The sequence below is a fragment of the Coregonus lavaretus genome (assembly GCF_964263955.1).
Source record: "Coregonus lavaretus genome assembly, chromosome: 19".
Lineage (NCBI taxonomy): Eukaryota > Metazoa > Chordata > Actinopteri > Salmoniformes > Salmonidae > Coregonus > Coregonus lavaretus.
The window spans coordinates 48800578-48808649 of NC_140006.1; positions in this window are offsets into that span (position 1 = coordinate 48800578).

The following is an 8072-nucleotide window of genomic DNA, read 5'->3' on the forward strand; positions in this document are numbered from 1 at the left end:
ACAACAGTGTACTAACTAGCGGCAACAAACTCAACCCAACCCAGGGCCGGCCTCCCGAGTGGCGCAGCGGTCGCAGTGCTTGAGGCGTCACTACAGACCCAGACTCGATCCCGGGCTGTGTCCCAGCCGGCCGCGACCGGGAGACCCATGAGGCGACGCACAATTGGCCCAGCGTCGTCCGGGTTAGGGGAGGGTTTGGCCGGCCGGGATGTCCTTGTCCCATCGCGCTCTAGCGGCTCCTGTGGCGGGCCGGGCGCATGCACGCTGACTTCGGTCGCCAGTTGTACGGTGTTTCCTCCGACACATTGTTGCGGCTGGCTTCCGGGTTAAGCGAGCAGTGTGTCAAGAAGCAGTGCGGCTTGGCAGGGTTGTGTTTCGGAGGACGCATGGCTCTCGACCTTTGCCTCTCCCAAGTCCATACGGGAGTTGCAGCGATTGGACAAGACTGTAACTACCAATTGGATATCACGAAATTGGGGAGAAAAAGGGGTTACAAAATTATAATTATAATAAAATATAAAAAAATACCATAGCAAAACATGTCACAGTTGGTTACAACGTAACGGTGTAACCGGCCTGAATCTAATCCAATCTGGTGCCAGTCTGTAAAGCATAGCATTAGCTTAGCATTAGCTTAGCATTAGCTTAGCATTAGCTTAGCATTAGCTTAGCATTAGCTTAGCATTAGCTTCCAAACGAGATTACGTTATTTCTCGAGCTATGTTTATAATTGAGGGATGATGACAAAGTGCCCAGTTGGGTGCCAGACTGATCCCCTGGTCATGAACAGTTGGGTGCCAGACTGATCCCCTGGTCATGAACAGTTGGGTGCCAGACTGATCCCCTGGTCATGAACAGTTGGGTGCCAGACTGATCCCCTGGTCATGAACAGTTGGGTGCCAGACTGATCCCCTGGTCATGAACAGTTGGGTGCCAGACTGATCCCCTGGTCATGAACAGTTGGGTGCCAGACTGATCCCCTGGTCATGAACAGTTGGGTGCCAGACTGATCCCCTGGTCATGAACAGTTGGGTGCCAGACTGATCCCCTGGTCATGAACAGTTGGGTGCCAGACTGATCCCCTGGTCATGAACGGACTCTGGGACCTACCAGAAGGAGCAAACGTGGGTATCATAACCACTGCGATTGCAGTGGTTGAGCGACCTCCAAAAAATTGGTTCAATCACTATACACTTGCTATTTTCACACTTTGTCAGGCAAGACCTCAGAATAAATTGTGTCATGCAACACAAGTACCCTTGTGTGTCAATCTCGACTCCTATGGAAAGGACACTTCATCATGAGGCCTCTGATAGTGACCCCAGTTACTGCTCTGATGACACAGACAGCTTCATCAACAACGACAGGTAATGTGTGTTATGTGAAATGTGAAAAGTTGTATTAAAAAATACCCGGCTTGATAAACTATGTCAGGTTCTGACTAAGAGAGTGAAAAACTAACGGTCGACTAGTAAAGCTCAAACCAAGTTTATTCACCCACTGGGTCAAACAGCTGAAAAGATAAAGACATGTTCCCACCATCACTAGTATTTATACCCTCCTACTAGGCGGAGTCAACTCCTTACACATCTAGACAGCCAATCCATCTCTGTTGCTAGGCAGGAACTTAGGTGGTGAGTGTGTAATAGAACTCCTCACTTCATTACGTTTTAGTCATTTAGCAGATGCTCTCATACTGGCCCCCCGTGGGAATCGAACCAACAACCCTGGCGTTGCAAACGCCATGCTCTACCTACTGAGCTACATCCCTGCCGGCCGTTCCCTCCCCTACCCTGGACGACGCTGGGCCATTCCCTCCCCTACCCTGGACGACGCTGGGCCATTCCCTCCCCTACCCTGGACGACGCTGGGCCATTCCCTCCCCTACCCTGGACGACGCTGGGCCATTCCCTCCCCTACCCTGGACGACGCTGGGCCAACTGTGCGCCGCCCCATGGGGCCTGACCTCGGCCCACATTCCTCACTCTTCCCTAATCCATGGCTATCCTACCTTATCAGTGACTGAAACCAGACTGTTACCCTTTGGCCCTCTCCGTAAGATTTAACAATAACATTATACATGTCAAGTATTTCTAGTATAGTAACACGAATAAGTATATATTTCAAGCTAGAATCCAACAACTAGTAAGTTGGAGCAGATACAACCAGTAAAGTCATTTTGGTTGTGAAGTGCATTAGCAAAACGCTTTCTCCTTTCTTTCCTACTTGGCTGTCTGTTATCTCACCCAGTCACAGGCCCTCCCAGTCACAGGCCCTCCCAGTCACAGGCCCTCCCAGTCACAGGCCCTCCCAGTCACAGGCCCTCCCAGTCACAGGCCCTCCCAGTCACAGGCCCTCCCAGTCAACACCACCTCATAGGATTGCCTGCTGCAGTTCGAGAGATGTCCAGTTTGCAGCAGAGAGAACAGCAGCAAGGGGGTCCCTCATCAGCATCATGCAGACATGCCCTCGCAGTGATGTTGGCAAGTATCTGGTCAGCGACCTTCACCTATCAGCAGCAACAGCTTTCACAAGCTCATCACCAAGCCAAAAAAACCAGGCCAAATCAGCAGGTGCAGTTCCCCTTTACTAACTCCAGTGTTAATACTAATTGTAATTATTTTGCACTATGGCCTATTTATTGCCTTACCTCCATAACTTACTACATTTGCACACACTGTATATTATATGTATTTCTGTTGTATTTTTGACTTTATGTTTTGTTTACCCCATATGTAACTCTGTGTTGTTGTTTTTATCGCACTGCTTTGCTTTATCTTGGCCAGGTCGCAGTTGTAAATGAGAACTTGTTCTCAACTGGTTTACCTGGTTAAATAAAGGTGAAATAAAAATAAATAAAATAATCTAAGAGGGGAAAATAAATGAATATGAAAACAGGCCATTCTTCACAAAAACGGTACAGGTCCCTTTTCTAAAACTACTGTTGTTGCCACTTTTACAATGAGTGGTTCCTCACGAGCAGCATCATCCCAGCTCAGTTTCTCTAGCAGCATCCCAACAGGTGAACATCTGGGCGGGAAGAGACAGCGGCAGAGATACGCCTGGTCTTTCGATGACAGTTGGGGAAAAAAACTCAAATCCCTCGCTGCTATCGTTGTATGAACTATTTTTTGTATAGCTATTTATTTAAATGAACAGTGAGTTATCAACTTTAAATACTCAAAACAACAAATTAGCAACGTTGCTAGCTCGGAGTTCCGGGTGTTCTAGTCTGGACTGTTGCCTGGTGTTCTAGTCTGGACTGTTGCCTGGTGTTCTAGTCTGGACTGTTGCCTGGTGTTCTAGTCTGGACTGTTGCCTGGTGTTCTAGCCTGGACTGTTGCCTGGTGTTCTAGTCTGGACTGTTGCCTGGTGTTCTAGCCTGGACTGTTGCCTGGTGTTCTGGTCTGGACTGTTGCCTGGACTGTTGCCTGGTGTTCTAGTCTGGACTGTTGCCTGGTTTTCTGGTCTGGACTGTTGCCTGGTGTTGAACACAGTAATTCAATGCAGTCAGGGCTAAAAGTAACCAGGGGGTTACATATTGTTTTATTCGAAATGCATTCAAAATAATTGACATTTATTTCAAATCAATTCCAATAATGATATACTCTGCATCCAATTAAATATTTCATCTATAGACAGCAACATAAATAATTACAAAAATAAATAGACGATGAACATCATCATCAATAAATTATATAATACTCATTGCCAATGTGATAAAAACACAGAATGGAGAAGCTTTGGTGCATTATATAGACGGTTACCTGCGGAACCCCGGTTCTCTGATATTATGAGTGAGACATCTCACAGTGGGATTCACCAGAATCTCCTAAGTAGCTCGAAGGACCAATCATACACATCTGTCAGAGACAGACAGGTTGAGTGGCGAATGGGGGAGCCCCTCCCCTCATACTAAAGAGCCACTCGCCTGCCCTCTGATCATTCTCGAGCGTGCCCAACTTCCTCACACTCCTGCGAGTAGGGGACTGTGGTGAGATGTCTCACTCATTTACATTTACGTCATTTAGCAGATGCTCTTATCCAGAGCGACTTACAAATTGGTGCATTCACCTTATAGCCAGTGGGATAACCACTTTACAATATATATATATAATTTTTTTGGGGGGGTGGGGTAAGGGGGGGTAGAAGGATTACTTTATCCTATCCCAGGTATTCCTTAAAGAGGTGGGGTTTCAAGTGTCTCCGGAAGGTGGTGAGTGACTCCGCTGTCCTGGCGTCGTGAGGGAGCTTGTTCCACCATTGGTGTGCCAGAGCAGCGAACAGTTTTGACTGGGCTGAGCGGGAACTGTGCTTCCGCAGAGGTGGGGGGGCCAGCAGGCCAGAGGTGGATGAACGCAATGCCCTCGTTTGGGTGTAGGGACTGATCAGAGCCTGAAGGTACGGAGGTGCCGTTCTCCTCACAGCTCCGTAGGCAAGCACCATGGTCTTGTAGTAGATGCGAGCCTCAACTGGAAGCCAGTGGAGTGTGCGGAGGAGCAGGGTGACGTGAGAGAACTTGGGAAGGTTGAACACCAGATGGGCTGCGGCATTCTGGATGAGTTGTAGGGGTTTAATGGCACAGGCAGGGAGCCCAGCCAACAGCGAGTTGCAGTAATCCAGACGGGAGATGACAAGTGCCTGGATTAGGACCTGTGCCGCTTCCTGTGTAAGGCAGGGTCGTACTCTCCGAATGTTGTAGAGCATGAACCTACAGGATCGGGTCACCGCCTTGATGTTAGCGGAGAACGACATGGTGTTGTCCAGGGTCACGCCAAGGCTCTTTGCACTCTGGGAGGAGGACACAACAGAGTTGTCAACCGTGATCACTCATATCAGAGAACCAATTAAATTGTCTTTCAATTATTAGTTTCAACTCACAGTGGGATATGGCCAACTCCCATATCACAGATGCACTCCGAAGCCAGGCAGTCTCAATTTCATCCCTCAGAGGCCCCGACACCGAGGACAGTATGAGCCAATGATATCTAGCCAGTAGAACCTCACAACAGTATGAGGGGACGCCCAACAAGCCACATCGCAAATCTCCTGTAAGGAGATACCCTTAAACAGAGCAGATACCCTTAAACAGAGCAGATACCCTTAAACAGTGCACAAGAGGTAGCCATACCTCTGGTGGAGTGAGCCCTCAGGGCCTCCGGAGGCTGTAACCCCTTGCTATTGAAGGCCAATATAAAAGCTTCCACATCCAATGAGACAACCGTTGACCCCTTGCAGAGAGGTGCCCAGGACACAAAGAGTTGGTTGCGCTTGAGCAAAGCTCTCGTCCTATCCAATTATATGCACAACGCGTGTAGCCGATCCTCTTCCATAGAAGGGAAAGTCGGCATGGGGAAAGCCACAAGCTCCAAGGCCAGACAATTGGCATAAAGGTGGGTTTGGGCAACAAGGTAACCTTGGAAAAGCCCTGGGCAAACTGTAGGCACGAATGGTGAACTGACAGTGCATGAAACTCACTGGCTCTGCAGACTTAAGGGGACCAGCAAAGCTTAAAGATATTAGATCTCCTTTCCAGGCTGCTGTGAAATAGCCTCAAGCCCAATAGACAGGTCCCATGACGGGACTAAAGGCTGGGAACTGGACATAATCCCATGACGGGACTAAAGGCTGGGAACTGGACATAATCCCATGACGGGACTAAAGGCTGGGAACTGGACATAATCCCATGACGGGACTAAAGGCTGGGAACTGGACATAATCCCATGACGGGACTAAAGGCTGGGAACTGGACATAATCCCATGACGGGACTAAAGGCTGGGAACTGGACATAATCCCATGACGGGACTAAAGGCTGGGAACTGGACATAATCCCATGACGGGACTAAAGGCTGGGAACTGGACATAATCCCATGACGGGACTAAAGGCTGGGAACTGGACATAATCCCATGACGGGACTAAAGGCTGGGAACTGGACATAATCCCATGACGGGACTAAAGGCTGGGAACTGGACATAAGCGACGCATCCCCTTCATGAAACGACATAAAAGGAGGTGTTTTCCCACCGTGTTATCGTCAAAGCCTATACGACAGGCAGAGATGGCAACTAAATAGACCTTAACAGTAGAGAAAGCCTTCCCCTCTGTCCAAAATGTCCTGCAGGAAGCAGAAAACCTCAGAGACAGAACATTGGTAAGGAATTATCGGTTTTCGGTACAGTGAGCGTGTAGAACAAGCCCTAGCACTTTGGATAGTCTCAGTGACTCCAGATTTAGTTGCCAAGGCTTGTTGTACAGCAGGAGAATGATCTCCGCTATCCAGAGCTTGCCTTGCCATCAAGGGGCTACCACGATTAGGGATAAGCCTTCTTCCCTCACTCTGGCCAGAGTGGAGAGTATGAGATTGAGGGGAGGAAAAGCGTAAAGCCAAGGGTGTGCCAGCACGTCCCCACCCCTAGTGGTGCGTCTCCTGCTAGCGCGAAGAACAATGGCCAGTGCGCTTGACCAGATCTGTTCCACCACCTGGGGAAGGAGTCTCCAGTCCCTTTGATGGGGGTTCCCTCTGGAGAATAAGTCTGCTCCTACGTTCAGTACGCCCGGGACATGAGTCATGCTTAGGGACAGTAGGTGTGCCCTGCTCCACAGAATAATCCTGATGGATAGTCTCTGTAAGCGCAGGGAGTAAGTGCCACCCTGGTGGTTGATGTACGCCACTACGGTCTTATTGTCTGTTCTGATCAGGGCGTAACAATTCCACAGCGATGGAAAAAAGTGTATCAGTAACCACGTTTCCATCCATAGTTTTTATGCAAGTAAAGTCATCCCGTATAAAAAAAAAAAATCAAGACAGCTGTGATGGAAACAGGAAGTTTTGGGTACTGCATAAAGGGCTCCACCTGAGAGGAGGCAGGGGGTGCACTGTTGGCTGCCACGCACCCTTAGGTCGGGCGCCACTTCTTTCAGGGGAATCAAATGGGCTGGACCTTAATGCGGCTGCAGCGAAGGACCGTTTTCACCACTCTCGGCCCGTTAGGGGATCCGAACTGTGGGGTCGATGTCCGCTGTGTCTCCGGGGGCTTCCCACGGAAAGCCCTGGTGCCAGTGAATTGCCTTGGCTTGTGGAGGGGTAGGCCGGGTATCCACGATTCCCGGGTCTACGAGGCAGACAAAAGTTGAAGGCTTCACCCTCCGCTGGCCCAAACAGTTCCATCGGCTCGACAGAAGCTTCAAGGAAATCTGCTCTCTCTCATCCCACCCTGCAAGGCTCATGGCACGGCCTCAACCTTGTCTGGCACCCCTGGAGGCAAGGAGGTTGAGGTCTGTGACAACACAGATCTCATTCCAAAGGTCTGGGTAAGGCTTGATGCTGGAGATGCACATCGGCCCGATAAGCCAGTAGTAGGGACGTGACGTTCAACGCCCATACAAAACGTGCGGCAGACATGTAGACATTTTGGTAGATAGACGCGGAGAAGCGGCCCGTCTTACCAGGGAGAAAAGTTCCTGTCATTGACGAGGCACTGGGTTGAGTTGGTTGGCCAGTGACAGATCGACCACCGGTGGCTTGTCGAGGCCCAGCTCCTCCATGTCCTTGACGTTCATGTCAGATTTGGACCTTGCCAGTCAAGGGTTTATCCCAATTGTGTTTGGCTTCCACTACGCAAGCTGGGATAGCTGTGAGAAATTAAATGACTGGAACAGTGCGAGAGGGGAGTTTCCTCTCTGCTCTGACACCCCCCACAGAGTCTGGTCCCTGCCCGTTTCCTGAAATCAATGAGCGAATATCTGTCATCCCACATCGATGCCCCGCTAAGGGCGGCAGAGGGCCGAGCTGCTTGTCCCCTTCTTGTCCCCCATCCTCTGGGCCCTGGAAAAGTGGGTGAAAGTCCTCGGGGTAGCCATCCAAGACGTCGGCCCATGGGTCTGCGAGGCTATGTCAACGCTCGAGTTAAGAGTGGGAGATTAACCACGTTGGGCTGCTTTGCGCATGACCGGGGGTCGTCGAACGCTGCTTCCATGTGTTTGAGACCCGGGCAGATGACACACATGTTGTCCAATATGGTAGCCCCGCATGTTCACGGGTGCGCCGGTAGGGGCCTTGCTCGGTACCTC